Raw genomic sequence first — 20,567 nt, forward strand, 5'->3', positions numbered from 1 at the left:
TACTCCAAAACACAGTTCTACCCTGGGCTACCTTCTCCTGAAAGCAGGGTGCTGGCAGCCTGGTTTACCAATCAAATGCATTCTCTGCAGGCTTTCAGCATGCTGCTTCAGATCAGGCTCACAGTTTTTAAGAGCTTTAACAGTAAATTTCTGAATATCCTTCCTGAATGAGCTGTTTAATGGATAACTTGAAGTCAAATTCTTTTTTTCATAAGTAGACAAACAGTAAAAGGCACTTGCACAAGGTCATCTCATCTTGCTGCAATGCCTAACAAGGGTATCAGATAAGGCCTCACCCCAAGACTTGTAATGTCAATGTGAGTATTTCCATTGGTTGAACTTTAATACTGAATGGAGATTTGGGATCAAGCACACAGTTACAAAGCTCTAACTGGCAATGCTCACTGGACCTAAAACTGCAACTTTGCATTTGAAATTTCTGCATCCACACACCAGCTATCAGAATCATTCAACCTCTTCGAAAGCTTATGGTTAAAGAAAACTTATTTTTTACTTTGCTATGAGCTGTTCTCCTGATTCTAGAATCTTTGTCTTTAACTCTGGAGCAACGGTATCTAAGTTCACTGCTAATGTAAGGCAGTGTTGTTTTACCAATTTTCTTTTACGTCTTAAAGAACTTCCTAAAGAAAACAAACTTGAACAATGACCTCAGCATTTATGTAGTACTGAACTTCAACTGCAGTAATTGTGTTGCTGTGAGCTATGACAACTTTCCCATGAGGGAGAAATGACCTGGTAATACAAGAATAGCAAAGTCAAAAGTAAGGTAAGCTGGGGGAGGGAAAGGATTTCCCCTTAGGATGAGATAAATATAATTTCACACGGCAGTGTATATCTCTCTTAAGCCTCAGGTGGTTTTAAGTTAATGAGATTAGTTCCAGCAGGCAGTGAAATCCCAGGATATAGGATTTAATATTTTAGCAGTTTTCACTTCATCCAGCAAGTACAGTGTAGTCAATCTTTGTGTCATTTTGTTATTGTCCTGGTTTGGGTCTCATTTTCAGATTCAAGCCTGGCTAAGGCAACCTGTAACTCTGGCTTGAAAGCTTAAGCATTATGTAAAGAATGTGCTTAAATATTTAAAAAGGCAGAGAAAGAAAGCAGACATCATCTGGAGGAAAGGATTTTTTCATTCTTAAACTTTTCAGGAGTACTTTTATATAATGTAATTTGATTCTTTACTAACTTCCAATTTTTCTTTAATAATTCATCTAACCCTTAACACAAAAAATACAGTAACTAACAATGAGTTGTTAAAATTTAGTCCCTGAAGAGATGGCCATTAACAGATTAGGACAAATGAGTAGTTCAGTATGATTTAAGTGCTGAATGACCACCACACAGCTCAGCACAACCAATACAAGCTATCTCAAATGTTAGCATAAGTAATGACGTCTGGATAGGGAGCTAGGAAATATGGTTTAGTGGTTTTCTGTAGGTATGGTAAAGGGAAGACGGTAGGACTAGATGATCTTGTAGGTCCTTTCCAACCTTGTGATTCTATGAATTACACAGAGCTGTTATGCAGAAGCCTTCCCAAAGCCAACATACAGGGGGGGAAAAAAGAACTCATGTAACACTTGGTGATTCCCATGCACTAAGAATTCTTCCATGGCCAGCCATATTTCAGCTGTATATCACTCTTTTAACTTTTGTTGCTTTCGCTTTTAAAGTTGCATCTAACTTATCATACTGTGCCAAACCACCTCTCCATTATCTTCAAACCTCATCTCCCATGCAGATGTTCTTCCTATTTGAGCTTTTTTTGCTTCATATTAACCAAGTGTCTTTAGTTACACCCAGAGAAGTTCAGGCATCTTTGTCAGAGAGTAGGAGTGTTTTGTCACTGCCTGTGACAGGGTGAACAGATGCAAAAGCAACATAACAGGCAACTGCAAAATGCTATGAGATCCATTTCTGTGTTTGATGGAAGTATTGGGCTGAAACCTCATCTGAACAAAGCTGTATAGTCCAATAGAAGAAAGGCAATAACTGTGCAGGAATCTAAGGACACAGAGGCCAACACTTAAGCATGAGTGGATATCTGACAATTCAGATTTTATAGCTATTTTTACTCCGATTTGCTGAATAAACAACAGAACAGTCTGTACCTCTCACTACTCAAAGTGAGTTACCTTGAAACATTTTCAAAAGAAATTAAAACAAAAAATAAGCCTAAGTTTTCACCTAAGTTTTGAACCTACAAGGGTCAAGGAAAGTGAACAATCTGAATCCCTCACATAATTCCAAATCAAGAACCCTCATACAGATGGCACCTGCCATGATAGATAGGCTTTATAATATAATAGTTAAATAGTGGAGAATCAGAAAGCAGTTTTCATGCAAATGGTTAAAAAATAATTAATTAATTAGAAATTACATAGTTCAGCTCAGGGACACGCACATATTCTCTGCACAAAAACGTAACCCAAACTGCTTCCCTGTCTAGCTCAGGACAGAACTTGCCCTGTCAGAACACAGACACTCCAAGGAAGAAAAATAACATGGTAGAAAACTATTGAGTCTGAAGTCAAAGTCCTTCAAACTTGTAAGTCCAGAGGGCTGCCTGACACAGCAGCCTGGCTACATCAGTGGGGATTCAGCTTCCTCCTGCTGCAGAAACACAGTACATGGATACAGTGCCTTGGATGGAGACTTGTTTGGGAGGGAACTGCTGTGTATAGTAAGGCTGATGTATAGTAACAAAGACAGGCTACAAAGTTTGAGGAAATGTAGAAAATAAGATAAAGTTTCATGATGAAAATTAGATAATGAAATGGACAGTGGTTGTCAAGAGAATTTTCACTTTCCTTTACATTTACTAAAATAAGTATTGACTGATATATTCAGTTTCATCGCTGTGAGTGTTAGATTAGGGTTCTTGGACTAACTCAATATGATGCATCGCCTGACAGTTAGAAAAACTAAACAGCTCAAGCTGCAATCTTGTCAAATCTCGGAAGCCAGAGAGGACAAGACTGATCTGACAGGAAGCTTCTAGAGAAAGCGAGGAAATACAGCTGGGAATTCAAATTTCTACTAAGTAAACGCCCAGTACAGTTGGTTCAAGAGGCTGAGACTTTAACCCAGACTTCTGACCACTGTGACCCATTAAAGACTGCCATTGAAAGCATCTGCAAGCTAAACCACTTGCTCTTGAAAAGCACTCTGGCAACACTTTGGCATCTCAAGACATTATCGCGCTAGACTACAAAGCTCACTCGTGTGAGTAAAAGTGAATGCTTATTATTTTACAGACAGATAAGAACTCTATGGTAAGAGAACGAGGCAAATACAAATAGGGTGCTCTGGCATCCTTCAAGCAAGAAATGCCTTTCACTTTCCATAACAAACAGTCTCTGCACTCTTGTTGGTACAACATCTTTTCAGTAGCAAACAGGATTTCTGAACCACCAGATCAAAGTCCCCTCAGAACCACATAATCATAAAATAGCTCTGTTTGGAAGCAACCTCAATGATAACCAAGCTCCAACCCCCACTGCCAGAGGCAAGGCCACCAACCTCCACATTTAATACTAGACCAGGCTGCCCAGGGCCCCATCCAACCTGGCCTTGAACACCTCCAGGGATGGGGCATCCACAACCTCTCTGTGCAACCTGTTCCAGCACCTCACCACTGCCCCTGTAAAGAACTCCCCACTGTGTACATTCAGCATACACATTCCACTGTGTACATTCGACAAAACAGGTTATTTCATATCATTCACAAAAAGGCCACAGAACCACATAAAACACGAGCACAGACATCATCCATTTGCACAACCCTTCAGACCACCGGCCTAAAGAAGAAGTTTCTGTGAATTAATGACATAATCTATTCGATGAAGAATGGTCTACTTTACTTTTATATGATTTTTACACTTTGGATTCCAGTAAAGTGCTTGGGTTATTTCACATGACTATGCTTATAGAATGCCTTGCGCATTTGTTTGCAATAGGCTCACATTCTTTACAAAATGTAGAAAACATACAACATAATCTCTTTAAGACTACTAAAATCATCACAGGCACATTGGCAGGAACCTACTCTAGAGGAAATACTGCCAAGCTTTTTTTCATTATTTCTCTTACTTTCAATCCCCTAGTCAACCTTACTTCACTGTGAGTTTTCATGTTACATTGACTTTATCACCGCCATAAAGGATAGCATAGACTTTCCACTTCACTACAATGGAAATTATTTCCATGCCCAGTCTTAAGCAAATAAGCAGAGAATATGATTTACTTTTGATTTGAAAAGATTGATAACCTTGAGTTTTAAACTATACCTGACATTTCCCTGATCTTGACTTGCCACGAGAAATGTAGAAAGTCCTCATCTGCAAATTACTAAAAATAATCAGCTGTAAGATGTGACCTTGGATAAAGCAGTGTTAAATTGGCCAGCAAATTTTTCTGAGGTATCACTGTTATTAACTTGCAATTTTTCCATTTCAGTCTGCCACTGGTGCTTGGCAGGTTATAATTTTTCATTTTCTCACTTGGCTGATGCTCACTCAAGTAGAGATTATGGAGATAGTGGCAAAGAATTTTTACAAAGAGATTTCTCCTCTTTCACTCCATTGTATCAGGATAAAAATACAAGTAGTCGTTACGAGTTGGGTTACCTTCTAAGTATAAAAGAATTATTTTTAAGAGAAGATCCCCTTAGTGCTCCAAGAACAGTTCAAGTCTTACAACTTACGAGATCTCCAACACGCTAACAGACAGTTGTACAACTTGTACATCATTATGCCAAGTGGGAATGAGCTAACACGGTCTCATTGAGACTCTATTTTACAATTAATATACAATCAAATCACAGCTGCAGTAAATTAGTCATTTCTCTTGAACTAGGACTTTTGTTGTTTGCTTTTTTGTTGTTTTTTTTTTTTTTCTTTTAGTGCTATTAATCACTACCTATACTTCCCTTTAAAAACTGGAAGGCCCAATGACATCTCCCTTCAGCCTTCGCTTCTCTGGACTAAACAAGCCCAGTTCCTTCAGCCTATCCTCACAGGAGGCACACTCCTGCCCTCTGATCATCTCTGTGACCCTTCTCCAGACCCTTTCCAGAAGCTTAACATCTTTCCTGTCCTGAGGACACCAGATCTGGACATAATGCACCAGATAGAGCCTCATGAGGGCAGAGTCGAGAGGGACAATCATAGCCCTCGTCCTGATGGGCAACTCTCTTCTGAAGCAGCTCAGGATACTGTTGGCCTCCTGGGTTGCAAGCACACACTGCTGGCTTATGTTAAGTTTATAATCTACCAGGACCCAGAAACACAAGTCACAGTGAAAGGTATCATCATCAAGCCATAGTTCATGTGAAGCTGAAGACACTTTGATATTGCTACCACCAGTTACAGTCCAGAGGTTATTAACACAGTCTGACAAAAAATATCATTGCCTCCATAATTATCCACTTTCAGCCTTCATATTCAAACTATGATATTCAGAACAAACAAGCATAAGCTCTTGCTATAGCTGACGTGACAAGACAAAGAAACAAGGTCACATTTATTTAAACTATATATAATTCATAAAATAAATACTAATAAATAGAAAACAACTAACCTGTATTAGTCAAGACTGCATTAGTTGAACAGCAATACAAAGCAGTTTTTGCAGGCATTTCTTTCTATCAAATTAATTCTCTTCAAGTCATCATATTTGGAGCAGGCCCAACCCTCAAGTCCAATGAAGTCTCAAAACAGACATCCTGGATGAGAATAGGCACTAATTACAGATTTGTGGAGCTGCAGCTATTTGGCAATCCCTGTTACGCAAGGTCTCCACTTGGTTTAAAAAAAAAAAAAAAAAGTGAAACTTGATAGTACAATGTGGAGTTTTAGGGGGAAAAAAAGTCTGGAATCCTAACAGCCCTTTCTAAAGCTCAAATTCTCATGTACAAATCACACACACAAAAAAATATCAAATTGAAATGAACTATTCATGACTCTTTGTTATTTCTGCATAAAATCTATACAAATTCTCACCAGGAATCCAAATCAGAAAGCTACTTTCTGAAGGAAAGAATGTTATAAAAATGCATTCCAACTTCCTGTGCTGGAACTTTTTGCTTTTAACCTGAACCCGACCTTTGGTTTCTACTATGCCAATGCATTAAACAACATAGTCTTTAAGTACTCAATATCCTAGCCCCAACCTTTATAATTCTCAAGTTTAACAAGAAAAAACCTTCCCACTCTATTTCTCAAATGATATTTAATCGTTAACAAAATCTTGTCTAGATTTTCACACCTAAGTAATAGAAAGGAACCAGGTTGATATCGAAAATACTTTGAGAAGTTGTCAATTAATAGCAGGCTATTAAGATTTTTTCAGCAGTATTAACCTATAAACCACTGAAAAAATACAAATAAAAAGAGAAACTTTCAAACTGTTTATCACATCTGAGCACATAATCCTGCAAGCTCTGTACCCCCATCGATCTAGTTTTCAACTGGCACTCTAACACGCTGCAATAGCTAACAAAATAGAGCTGAGACCTCTGAAGACCCTCATTGCTGTACCACAATAGCAAGGATTCAAAAAGTTCTGAAACCAATCACCCACATATACTACTGCAGTCATGCAGTCAGTGCCTACACAGCTACCAGAAATTAAGGCTTCAAAAAAGATCTGATTTCAATCAGACTGCCAGAAAAGACAGAGACAATATTTACATTTGCTCCTGCAAATTAAGGAATTTCTTAGTGCATACAGAACATGCCCAGGTAGAGCTAATTTAGCTAATAAAGCACATTCCTACATCTAGATTTCAATCAGTGAATTAACTCTTTTTTTTCTTCCCCCAGACCACTGATATTGTTTTGTTTGTAAAAGCACCTACCAGGTTTACGTTGAGTAAATCGGGATAAGGGTCAGCCTGCACTTCAAGCCAGCCCCTGAAATGCAGCCCACGGCATGCTAAGCCAATTTCCTCCAAATAGTTTAAAGGAATACATATATAAAATTATATATACATATATATTTAAACTCCACACTTTTCTCTATAAACTATTGCAACTTGATGCGAATCTACTGTTTAAATAGGGGATAGTTCAAAAAGCAGGTTGGCGTAATTTGCACTGCACAAGGTAACCAAAGAGAAGATTTTAGATGGAATTTCCCCAAAGCAAAGGATATACAATAAGATCGTTAATATTCCATACAGAGCACTATAATAATAACCTCCAAAGTTTTCCTACAACTTTCAGTTAATTTATTCTAGCACCAATTGTGTAAGTACAAGTATTCTAGCAGAATTAAAAAAGCACATTTCCACTAATATGGCTTTAAGATCTGAGTATCTCGACTGTTTCCCTTTAAATCACATTTATTTCAATTCTGAAAAAACTGCATTACTTTGATATATCTTCTACAATGGCACTTTTATGCCTTCTCAGGACATCAGTGATTTTCAGACTTTCGAATTGATACTAAAAATAATTAAGCACTTAAGGTCAAAAAAATTTTTCCCCTCTTTTTTTGGTAGTACTTCTATCTCATCTTTCCAGAAGTGTCATTAATTAGCTCCTTTCAACCAAAAAAAGAACAAGAAGTGTCTCTGTTAACGTAGACAAAATTGGACTTCAAACATCAATCACACCAAGCATCCAGCAGAAAAAAAGGTTTGGCTTCTCAGTACATATACAACTGGAAATGCTATTTACAATTAAAAACAAGCGAGACTAAACACAAAAACACAGAACTTAGTCTTAGGCATCGGTACTATCTTTGAGAAATATGCTTAGTCTTGAAAAAAGATGGAACAAGAGTAAAAGCTTTTCAGATTGCCCCACTTCCACCTGAATGACAAACCAGACAACAAATCTGCCTGGATCACAGAATCACACAATTGCAGGAGCTGGAAGGGATCTCAGGAGACCACTGAGTCCAACTCTTGTTATTAAGTAGGAAAGAGAAATGGCCTTGCCTAAAAATATTTATTTTCAAAGCATTAAAAGTATCACAGTGTAAGTAAAACAGAGATTTTCTTGATTACTGACTTTTGGCTTCTACAATAGAATTGTAAAAAACTGGTAACAGAGCAAAACTAGAGATGAAGCCATTTCTTTCTAAAAACACCACATCCTCTCTAATGCCTTGGCAGCCTATTTTGCTATTATTGGTAAAAAGGCAAAAACCATCTAGCTTGCACCAGACATACCTAGTTTTCAAACAGCAGATATTCAACAAACATTGTCCAATACATGCAAATAGCAGGTAGGAAAACAAAGAAGCAATTATGATCTAAAGATAACTCTACATTTGTTCTCATTCCATTCTGGGAAAATAAAATGTGGATACTTTAGCATACTTCCCTATGACTAAGAAAACTGAAAAAAAACAGTAATTCAGCATGTTGAAAATAAGCTCAAATCTCAGCTTTGGGTCAGCACTTCATCCTGAAAATAAGATCAGTCTTGAATTCCTTGTCTAATACCTACATAATACAAGACTATCTAGGCTTCTTTCACTAATCGATATGGCATAAACGTGCAATAATGCAGCACCTCACTACTTAAATCACAAAAAGTTCAGAGGTGCCTTTCTGACACTGCGTAAGTATCATCTCCTTTTAATCACTGTACCACTCACAGAACGCGGAAGGCAGCACTCAGCATCATAGCTCTCTCCTTTAAAAGATCGAGCTGTTGCATCTCTTTTCTATGTCAATCATTCTCTAGCTCTGGTATTCTCAGACACCTCTGAACATGAGAACCCACCAATATTTTAATGGGATTCAGTCCACTATCCTAGCCAGAGGCACAGTACATTTTACTTTTATAAATGATCCCAGAGGTTCCCATTTCCTGCTTATAGGTAGTTCCTTCATACTGTACATGCCCTGCAATGGTTCCCACAGCAATAGTCAGTAGCAACAGGATGATTATAATATTCTCTAAGTCCCCACTGTAATCCTTTACTTGTTATAGTCATGAAGTTTGTATCTACAACAGTTTTTTTTACTCCCCTTTAGTTGCTCTTGCAAGTATTAATGCAAAAAAAAGTCTCCATGGAAGAGTTCATATGGATTTGTTCGTGCTTAAACAGCTCTAAAAGCAAGCTACTTACAGCAATTCACTGGAAGGAAAATGTGTTTTTTAATGGTGCCCAAGTACAGTTGATCAAAGAAAAAAAAAAAAAACAATAACAAAGAGACATACCACACCAACCAAACTGAAGGAAGGAACACTGAAACTAGTTTAGATAGCAACATCACGTAAATCCCTGTCCTTACTTTCACCCACCATGATGTTTGTGATTCAGAAATGTAAATCTGCTAGCAGACACTTAAGAAATGCATGTTTAATAATGTGATGTTTTGATGCAGCCCACACTTCCCATCTATGAATTCCTCCGAGACTTCACAGCCAGACTGTCTCTTTCCTGACAATTAGCATGACCAGTGGCTTTCAAATTTCACATTAAGAGACATACAGGAAAATTAACGACTTTAAAAAGAAGGAAAAAAATCATTGGTAAATGTCAGATTTACTCCTCACAAAGGCTGTCAAATTGATCGTAGAGAACTAATTATGACAGTAGTGGGGATGTATCCAAAGGTGTTGAAGGAGATGACTGCTGTCATCAAGAGAATGCCCTGGCCTTTATCAGCTTTGCAAAGTTGTGGAAGCTGAAGGTCTCAAAGACTCACAGAAGCACTATATCCATCTTCCAAAGGGGCAACAATGGAAATCCAGTAAACGTTAGATCGTTCAGCCATCCCTCAGTCCCATTTTGCAAGAGTACAACGTGCTTCAAGCAAGCAAGCCTTATCTGCACTTAGATACAAATCTGTGTTACACAAATGCACAGAAATAAAGCTCCCAAGGACATAATTCCACACCTTCACTGGTGTTAAAAACACACCTGACATCAGGTGTAATATAACCTGGTATACTCCAGAAGAGCTAGAAACACTAATTTCCCTTAAACAATCTGGAAGAAAATAGTATCTTCAAAGTTTAAAATTTACTTGAGGCCCCACACACAAACACCATCTGCTCTTTGCAAAAGGTATAACATTTGAAACAACACTTTTTTCCTCTTCCTCTTAAAACATGCCATCATGAAGAGAATAATTTTATTTATATAAGGAGCCCACAAAATGAAGTTCCATAAAAACAGGAACATATGGCCAAATAATCCTGAATAGCACTTAGCATATTCATCTGTAACATAAGAACCATAATGGTAGATAAATACACCCAAGCCTACTTGGAAATTGCTGATATAAAGGTGGTTTTCTTCAAATATATTTTTTTAAGAATTTCTCACCCGTCACTTAACACGGACACTTCTCATTTTGGTTTTAAAAAAGTCAACCCTTCCAAAACCCCAAACTCAGCCTACACCAACTGGCAGTCAGTGCATTAAAAGACTCCTTTCTTTCATAGGTGTTTTGTTTTAAGGTAATTACAAAGACATCTCTCTTTGTACAATAAATTTAGGCCACCTCCAACACAGAACTTACTACACAGTGGGTTAAGTCAGGCCTATGCAGAGCTACTTAGAAAATAAAATACTAAAATATACACTCAAGATGAGAAATAATATAAAAATAAAAACAGGACTGAAGGAAAATATGAATAGACATAGTCTGCAATTAGTAAAGACAAAAACAGCTCATGGGCAAACATCTCTCTCTGCCCTGCATGTGAGCTCACACAGAATTTTCTGTAAAGTGCTCCTTTTTATCTCCTCAGCAGTACTTCATACCTCTATCTTGCACTGGTTCTTACACCATTAACTACTTTCCGCAGCACGGTTTCTTATTAGTAAGTGACAGTTTGTTGGCTCAGTCACCTTAGATTCTCAAAACTCCTTCCAAATACTGCCCTGCTCTAACCTGTTGCAGTATTACAACTGGTCCTCATTGCATATATGAGTTGCTGAAGCAGATCTTGCTCTCCTAATCAGACTTCTGGCCATTGCTTCAACATCTTCAGGGTATTATGCAGAAAGACTAGTCTTACTGAAGGATGTGGGTTGGCTTGGGTCCTTTTCATTTATTCTGACAAAGCTCTTATTGTATTGAAAGCTGATTCCTGAGATCTTCTCCCAGAAGCTGCAGTCCATACAAGACAGAGGTCTCATCTGACTTGCACTTCAGCTCTTCCTGCCAAACTTCAGCATCAGAAGGAGGTTTCACTATTCTGATATACAATTCTTTTATTTCTCCCCATGCTGTCTAGGATACAACTAAGCCAAAGACCTGAACGTATCCTCTGCTGAAGGCACATAAAACTGAGCAAACTGAAAACTGCAGAAAATTCCTGCCAGTTCTTCACTGCAGGAGCTAATGCATTATAATACAGATATTCCTGAATTCTCTGCAGGATCTGCAAATCCCTCCCTGCAATAATTTCCTCCCCACATACACAGCAGGCTTGTCTGTGATCCAGCCTGTTGTACTCAGCAGCTTTCTAAAGCAGCCTGAGTGCTCTCTTCTATGAGAACGACTCCATGACAGCTCAATTTTTTATTTCACATTTCTTTCAGATTCTGGACTTCAACCATCATTATATCCATTGTACTTTCATGCTTTTAAAGAATCACAGCACCAGGCATGCTCATCTACCACTAGCCAACATCCAGAACTGACTATCACAGAACTGACTGTAATGAGATCCTTCCTCTGCCAAAGGATTTTGCTGCAAACGTGTTTTAGTGGTGTTCAATCTGGAGTACAGACATCTTAAGCAAGAAGGTCCATTGTCTCCATTTATTTTAGACATTGTATGTCTTGAGTTGATTATCAGCTCTGTTAATTTAAACGGTAACCTGTGTTAATAAAGAACCATACGTATGTACTTAAATACTGATTTATGTATTAAAACATGCAAAGCTCACTACAATGATCCACTCTGAGTTCTCCAGGACAGTCATCAGCCCCCAGTTAATTTCTACTTAGGTAGATCTTAAAGGAAAAATATCACATTTGATTTAAAGTTTCCTATTGATGAATGCCCCACCATAATCTGCAGTAAATTATCTTCATTGCTGAAGATGCGTTTCTTACTTCTACTGCCAGTGCACCTGGCTCATTTCAGTCACTGGATCTTGTTATACCATCACTTTCTGCTTTATCATAGAATTCCTGTTCACAATGCATGCACTTAAACATTCCAATCAAAGCTCTCCTTGTCTTTCTCTTTGATAATATTTAACATACTGAGCTCTTGGAATTTCTCCCTCTGGAACTATTTTCAGCCTTTCTTCATTCTTGCAGTTCTTCTCTGAATTCTTTGACTTTAACATCCACCTTGAAGTCTGAACACCCAAAACTGTAAAGAGGATTCCTAGAGCAATCTCATTAATGTCACATACAGAGATGCTGTGGGTTTTCTGCTCAGTCTCATACAGCTTGGATATTCAGTCTCCCTCAAAATCTCCCATAAATTAATCCTATTTTCATGGAAATTAGCAAACGGAGAATCTCAAAAACAAAAGAGAACAATGGAACAAACCCAACAACCCTGACAACTCAACCTCAATTTCTTTCCCCACACGCATATGTATGGATGGCATTTCCCTTTCATTTTCAAGCAGAAACCACAGACTAACAGTGGTGGTCGAATCCTGGGGCTTTATGTAAGGGAGGAATGCTGCAAGCATAGAGTGCAGAGTTAACCAATCCGAGTTAAAAGCAAAAAACTAGTCAATAAAGTTAGGATGTTGTCTTCAAACCGAACAATAAACTAATAATGGCACATTCTGACATTTGTCTCTGGATTCTGTATATATTCTGTGCTGCTCACGTTCTCACAGAACTGCCAGCACCTTTATAAAGAAACCATCCATAACAAACTCAGTTCACAAAACTTCATTCAGTTCATTTTTGACTTCAGGTACTCAAGTTTGCATTGCTTCTTTCGCTCTAAGACACCAGCAGACCAACAGATCCTTCATAGACAGTTAATGGTAACAGCATTCTCCTGCACCTGGTCAGGGCTGTGAGATCCTGAGCGGATTTTTGCTTTACAGAGACCATATAGACACGGAACAACAAAAAAGGCCTCTCCTAGTTCCCTGCCCAGCCACATACTCCACTGACATAAGCAGCAGATGCATATTTGAGACACAACAAAGCTTCCAGGGCTCCACCAGCCCAGCCCTGGCTTTTAACTGTGAAAACACATCACAGAGTTACTGACAAGACAATACATACTTCACTACTGTGAGGATTTCCGTACCCGATTCTAACAGTACTATCGATTGCCTATGCAATGCAGTCAATGCACATGAAAACCATTAAAGAAAATTAAGGGGAGGGGAAGGTATTGGTTTTTCCTGTTAAATATAATCAGTATGTTAAAGATAAACATTCAATATCTGTTCTGTATTCCACAATTAGAGCTTACTCTGGATTTCAATGTGATTAATTACTCCTGTCTTCAGGCAGGCGTTGTGAGCCTTGATTTACAGAACAGCAAATCAAAGAGGGATCTGCACAGGCATGTGACTCACAGGGATCCCAGCTCTGTGACGCCGCACTTCCAGAGCCATCTATCAACGGCTTCCATATATTACATTGCGTGCTCCTGATAAACAGATTGCACATACATGTATGTTTATGTCCATGTGTGCATAAGCACCAAATAAAACATTGTAGTAGGTGGGGAAAAAAAACAGATTAAGCACTGATACTGTGCGGAGAAAAAGATAAATAATTAAATATGTTCTAACCACAAAAATGCTGTCTTGGCCAGGCAAAGAACATTTAAAGCACGAGCTCCACAGCTAAAGTTTGAACTTCTAGATGATGCCTATTTGAACAGATTAACTGTAATGAAGATCTACAGAGTACATTCCCTGGAGGGTTACATGTGCACCACTCTTTGGAAAGAAATTTTGTTTATTATGGTGGAAAAAATATATATACAGCACTTTACACGGTCTATTCTCTTCTACTTTGCATTCATGCCTAGAGGTTATTTAAGAAGGGAAAAAAAAATAATGCTGGTGTGTACCACATGAAGTGACAAGGCAAAACATTGGCTATGAAGGTTAACAGAGTGGGAAGTCATATGATATGGCATGACTATTTGTGAGCTGCTACCAAACAAGTGTGCAGCTTGTGACATTCACATCAACTGTTTGTTTGTTTCCAATATGGACAGTTCTGACAACGTTTACTACTTAACCCCTTTTCCTGCTTCAGATTGATGCTCTGGACCATCCTTCAAGCTAACAAAAGAGCCTCCTATTAGTCCAAGAGGAAGCATCGCATCATTACCCAGCAAAGCAGCCTGGTTAGTCTTACTAACATCTTCCACAACTGAAGTTGTTCTGTAATATTGATACTTTAAGAAATAAAACTCAGAGCTTTAGACAGACTTCGTAAATTTAGTAAGATTTAGTAAAACTGCTGAAACTCCAATAAAATAATTTCTGCAGGATTTTTTTTTTTAAAGGAAAAAATAAGCATAACTCAGCAGACTTAAAAATAAAAAAAATAAAAATTACAGCTGTAGAAAACTGCAAAAGTTCTGCTACAAAAGACCATTCTTTGTCTTGTTTCAAGTGATCAACTCTCAACTTCATGGTAATTAACATACAGTTCAGATACATGCTGGGAATGCAACCCAAGACTAAAAATCGGAAGGCACTCCTTAGGCTCCATTTTGTCATCCTGGAGATAAATGCTGGATTAACTGATGCATTGGGACTCATATAGAGAGCTCTCTAGATTAAGATTCTAAAAATACATATAGCATTGCTTGATATACAGGATGTTGGCACTGTTAGCATTTCTAATGCTTTCCATACGCTAACCACTGAACAAGTAAATTTGCCTGTAAATGCAAAAGCTATGTATCAAGTAATAAATAAGGCAATGTGATACAGGCTGCCTCTATTAGGATAGACTCTAAATTCTTTATATGTTTCCTAAATATTTTTGCCTAGATGACTCAGCATTGGAAATTCCCGCTGAAGTCAGCAGGGTGGATCAGCACTGCTCACAAGTGTCAGATCCGTTTTAACTACCATTTGGAGGCCATCCCAAGGCCTCAGAGGTAGGCTTACCATACAGAACCCTAATGGAGCCAAGAGCTTCACACGCACGGAGGAACCCAGGCACCGCAGATGGTGCTGCTGAACAGCCAATATCATTATTCTCTATTAGAATCGTTATGACTGAGAAAGACCTCTAAGATCCCCAGGTCCAGCCACCATGCCTACTGCCCATGTACCTTAAAAGCCACATCCCCAGACTCCAAACAACCTCAGGGATGGTGCCTACACCACTGCCAGGGCAGCTGTGCCACTGCATGGCTATTTCTGAGGGAAATAAAAATCTATTATCTAACCTGACTGAAAGCAAAGAAATTACTCACTTATGTTCATGAAATTACTCCTTGAGGTAACCTAATTACTCACTGAGATAACCTAAGCACACGCGGCACTGGGCACAAAACGAAGGATGAGGAAGCACGTTGTGATGCCCCTCATTGTTTTGATGGCTTCCAGAAAGTTATCACGCTGTTGCACACAGCCCTGCCTCGTTGTTTTCTGGCGCTTACAACCTCGAGGAGCAGCACACGTTCAGCTCCCAACTCGCACCTCACTTCCACGAGCAGCTCGGTGCGCAGCGCACACAGCCCCGCGCAGTGACACCGCTGGGTGGAAGCGGCACGAGCGCAGCCGTTGGTTCCCCCCTACAGCGGGGCTCACCTCAGCGCCACGCGGAGCCCTCCGGGGCGGTTTCTTTACCCAGTTCCGAGCCTGCTGTTCCCCGGCACCCTCGCTTTTAACAGAGCTGCCCTTCTTTCCACTAAAGTTCTCCCGGGGCTGACAGCCGCGCTCCGCAGCCCGACCGCCTTCGGGCTCTGCGGGTGGGGGATGCCGCTCCCGGAGGAGCAGCGACCCGCACGCGCACCCCAGCAGCCCTCCCTCCCCCTCCTCCTCCTCCCGTCCCCTTTACCTGCCCGCCGGCTGCCCCGCCGCCGTACGGCTGCCCCGCGCTGGCCGAGGGAGGTTTTCAGCAGCCGTAAAGCGGGCAGCGCGCTCTCCCCGAGCGGCGCGGCCGAGGCCGAGGAGGGGGCCCGGCCCCGCGGGTGGGTCGGGAAGCGCCCCCCGCCCGGCGCGGTGCGAAGCCTGCTGCGGGGGGGAGCGCTGAGGCTCGCTGCTGTGCGGGGCGCCCCTGGGAGCGGGGGCTCCAGCGGGGCCCAGTCCCGGGTAACCAGGGGAAAGAAAAGCATAGGAACGTTTCTGCTGGATGTGACAAGTTGCAGGTGCCCGCGTCCAAGATGCAGGGCCTGAAAGTGTTGCTCTCCGCAGGGTGAGAGCATTTTCCCTGCCTCGGGATATAGAACATTACATTGGACGAATAGAACCGTGCCCCATCTGTCTTGTGAGGCTCTATCTTCATAGGTTGCACATCCCGTGCCCAAAACCAGCCATGTGCCCCCTCCCAGGGTGCAGGCACCTGGGAGATGCACAGTACCAGCAGACAGAGCAGCAGGATGGCCTGTGTTTGATTTGGGGAGCCTGGCACGGTTTCCCCATACACAGGTCTGCAGGTGTTTGAAGTGCAGTAATTATATCACACACACACAAAGCTTCTTAATGTCCATAGGTAAACTCTGATCTTGAGCACAGCCCCCTTACAATACTGTCTCCTCATAAAAAGGAGTTACTTCAATACAGATTAATGACTTAGTTCTGCTTGGGAGCATTTTGCTGCTCATTCTCACCTAAATCTACCATTTGTCCTGTAATCCAGGATACAGCTATCCAAGCTCCAGAGCTCAGCTGTCCTCAAAGGCAGGAGAACTAACAGCCTGTTAAATTTCACTATCTGCAGACAGGGTTTGTATTGTTTACCCTAGGAGAATTAGCAATAGAAATGTTCATTTTATAAAGGGAAAGGGTGTCAAGCAGCACTTCCCAGAATGACATTTATGATATATCCCCACCCATAGATAAAAATAAATAAAACAAAACCCTCAGATGTTTTCCCTATTGGATACTGAAAGAGCTACTGTTAAAGAAAAAGAAAAGAAAGAAAGAATAAAAGAAAGAAAGCATCTTAACAACTACTGCAGAGAAGGTACAGTCTTTCAGAAGTCTCCCATGCCTATGGCCATATGGTATGAATACCAGTAAGAAGAAAAAAAGCAGATTTCAGGTGTTTGTAGCAGAAGTAGCTTCTGTTAATAAAGTATTTATAGGAAAGTCTGATTGGACTGCTATGGCTCAGAAAGCAATTTCAGAAAGCACCAAGCAACGCAAATCACTGAGGAGCAGGAGAACTAATATACAAATCCTCATTAATAAAGCAGTTTTTCCAACGTTAAGAAGTAAAACAACTGCAACTTTGCAACTTGAGCTTTACCTTTCTTGCCCCAAGGACCAGAAACCTATCAAGCATTTAACAAACAAATTCACACAGTGCCTGATTCTTCAGTTTATATTTACTATTTTCTGTATGATGTTACTCTGCTTCTTCCTATTTCCTTTTCTAAGACACCAACAGGTTGTACACACACACACACATCTATGTACACATACTGATGTTATTAGTCACACCCTAAGCACAGGTACAAACAGCCTTTCTGTGCTAAGCACACTGTGCCACATAGCTTAAGGTAATGGTTTCCATTCTGTCTGAAAGTCTGAGAATTCAAAACTGATTGTCCACAACTACAGTGTTCCTCCTCCCACCTCAGGTTTGAACCATGTCTAGTCAGTGCAGAGTATAGCACTAGCGTGAACTAACACAGCAACAAGTTGTTTCTTACACCAATTCAGTGTGCCAGCTCTTGGCCCACACTGCTTTAACACAAGGGTCCAAAACCAACAGGTAATCACTGCTGGGAATCTGATGCTTTTGCTGCATCTTTCTCAAATATTGCAAGATAGGCTTCTTAATTACTCTCAGCAACAGCAGAAAGTAACTCCAAACTAATGGCTCATTACACTTTTCCCAATCCCAGGTGAGCTCAGCTGCCCAACTTCTTATCCTCCTGCTGCCATACTAAGAGCTTTTTTTTCCTCCAACATTTTTGCCCAGGATTGCCTTGATTACAGGCACCGGGAGAAGAAAGTGTTTTCTTTCTATAGTACAGCCAAAAGGGAGAAAATTGAGTCTGCTGGCAAGGAAACGAACATTTTTTATTAATGAATCAGGGCCACACACTCCAGAAATGAATCACAAAGTGGCAAACGCTGCCCCAGCATCACAGAAAGCAGAAATAGATTTATGCTCTGAATTAAAACAAACAGAAACCTCTAGACAACTATGTTTTCCAAAATCTTAACATGACTTGACTAGAAAGGAACGTGAAGACACTCTAATATTAACTTAAACCTTCCACTCATCTTTGCTGGAAGAAAATAATGCTTGATCATAGCACGCACATACAACACTCAAGTATATACAAGCATTTTTCCATATCAAATGTATCTTAGGTAAATAGGAAATGATTATGGAAATGTGGAAAATTTCAATGTTAAGCATAAAAGGTTTCACCAACTGAAGATATTAGTCAGTCCTGAGATCCTGTATCAGACAGAGGGAGACTTCATGCTTTACAAAAAAGCTAAGTTTAAAGAAAGTTTTTGGTAGTTTAATCTCCTAAATTAAAATTGCTGTTCACAAACAAGCTTGTTTATGTTCTACAAAGTTAGATTCTGTTGCATTGGATGCTGTGTCTTTGTTTTGTCTTTTTAAAACCAGCCTGTTAAGTGACCCTGCTCAGCTAGTTACGTGCAGCTCAAGTGCCATCTTGTGGCTACATTACAGGAAGCCTTTTTGGGTCGCATTAAAAGCAGATGTACCGATATTAACACCTCATTCATAAAGTTGTTTAGCTTACGAACAATTAAAAAATCTACATGGTTCACATATTTATGGACTGACTCTCGGAAAACAGATGTTCCCAAACCTTTTCTTGGATCAGTGTAGCTGGCAGGATGGTTTCTTCTCACTGCAGGATGAGGGCCCTCCAACCAATTTTATGGTGGAAGAAGGAGCTGTGGTCCTGCTCCTAACTGTCCACTCCTGAAGGATTTAATCAGGGAAGCTACTGAGAGCAATACAAGCTTAGAATGCCATCTTTCTTACGTACACTTAAAGAAAATCCACCTGGGTAAACAAGAGCTTAGATACTATTACCAAAGAAAGCGAGGTCAAAAACTTCATTTATTCATCTTTATGCTCAGTTGCTGCTTTTTATACTGAGGAATTGGATATATCTATTTTACAAAACTAACCCATGATTCAGCAAGAAAATTAATGAAATGTATGGACTGCACAGCTACAGAGAGTGGTCATTTTAGACATAGAAACCTTGGAACTGAACTTTTAAACAATGAATTTAGTAAGGTACACTACAAAGCCACAACAGCTGAGAATTCTCTGCCTGTGAAGTCCACAAGCAGGAATAGTTTCTAAAGGATTAAGATATTACGTGTATCACACTAACTTGCTAGAGTTCTTTATTATGCGTATGTAATCCTAAGCACTGAAAACCTGCCTCCTGCTTTTTTAATTATTTAAAGAATAATCACGTCACTGGTGGGTTTTAGAAGGTGTTTGTGAATTGAAACAGAAAATGAGACTGCAAAACCTGAGCCTTAATCCTGCAATTTAATTTCCTTTAATCTTGCTCATAGAATATAACCCCTTTTCCAGCTATCCAGTTTTCCACCAAAGCCCAGCTGTTTCAGATCCTCTTATGCCTTTTTACCATGAGATACACGCATTGCCCTTCTCCAGGCAGACCTCCCCCCTGCCCAGGTTTCTCCCTTTCGTGTTCAACACACCATTTGGCTTCTAATCTAGGGTGGCTAATACAATAAAACTAGAAAAAGAATGGTGGATACAGCATTGGAACTGGTCATTTGGCAACCTGCAGGGCTCATGCTTGCAGCAAATACTCGAAGCGCAGGTAGGGTAGCTAACACAACATTAAGGCTAAATAAAAAAACAATTTAAATTCACCCCCATTGAGGTTTGAAGCTGGGATAGGTAATTTGTTCCAAATGGAAGAGGAACACCACAGGCTTTAGTGCTCTAGGCTTTTCTGGGTCTCGATCATTTAACTCATCATGGGGTTTCTTCACTCAACCTGACCTCCAGTTGTTTTTGAACACAAAAGATAACTGGAAGGGACTGCACGGAGAAGGAAGAAAAACCCTACTTAGATAACTGGTTTATTTTATCAGTATTATAGTCAGTACGAAGCAAGAAAACATACTGAAGCAAAACAGCAGTTAAAATAAATATAAACATTAGTCTCTTTATTATACATTAAATCAAAATATCTTATTAAATAAGAGCAACATTTCTAGCAAAAAGAGGAAGAACCTAAAAACCCCAGTGGCTTAAATATATTCCATTTGATGCGATAAAAGACAAAGACCCACATATCTTGCAACGTGTAATTTACTTCAAAAGGACAGTAGCTTATAGCCTATGATTTTAATGATTGTTCTACAACTGATCATTTTGTGAAGTACCAAATAAAGTGCAGTTAAACTAAATATCATCCTCTTACCCTTCCAGAGAACAGTATTTCATT

The 20,567-nt window shown here is 39.8% G+C and overlaps 1 protein-coding gene across 3 annotated transcripts in view; it reads right to left on the minus strand.

Moving 5' to 3' along the window:
* The window catches only part of NAALADL2 (N-acetylated alpha-linked acidic dipeptidase like 2), a 355,925-nt gene that overhangs the window by 326,334 nt on the left and 9,024 nt on the right, over positions 1–20,567 (minus strand). The window contains exon 1 of one of the 3 annotated variants that reach the window (XM_072344516.1): positions 15,965–16,065. The exons of 1 other annotated variant lie outside the window; for it this stretch is intronic. The gene's annotated coding sequence lies outside the window, so the exon portion shown is untranslated. Of the gene's footprint in view, positions 1–15,714; positions 15,805–15,964; positions 16,066–20,567 lie in introns of those variants that run through there. One more of the 3 variants, XM_072344517.1, reaches the window with a different exon arrangement.

The sequence above is a fragment of the Excalfactoria chinensis genome, chromosome 9, assembly GCF_039878825.1.
Source record: "Excalfactoria chinensis isolate bCotChi1 chromosome 9, bCotChi1.hap2, whole genome shotgun sequence".
Lineage (NCBI taxonomy): Eukaryota > Metazoa > Chordata > Aves > Galliformes > Phasianidae > Excalfactoria > Excalfactoria chinensis.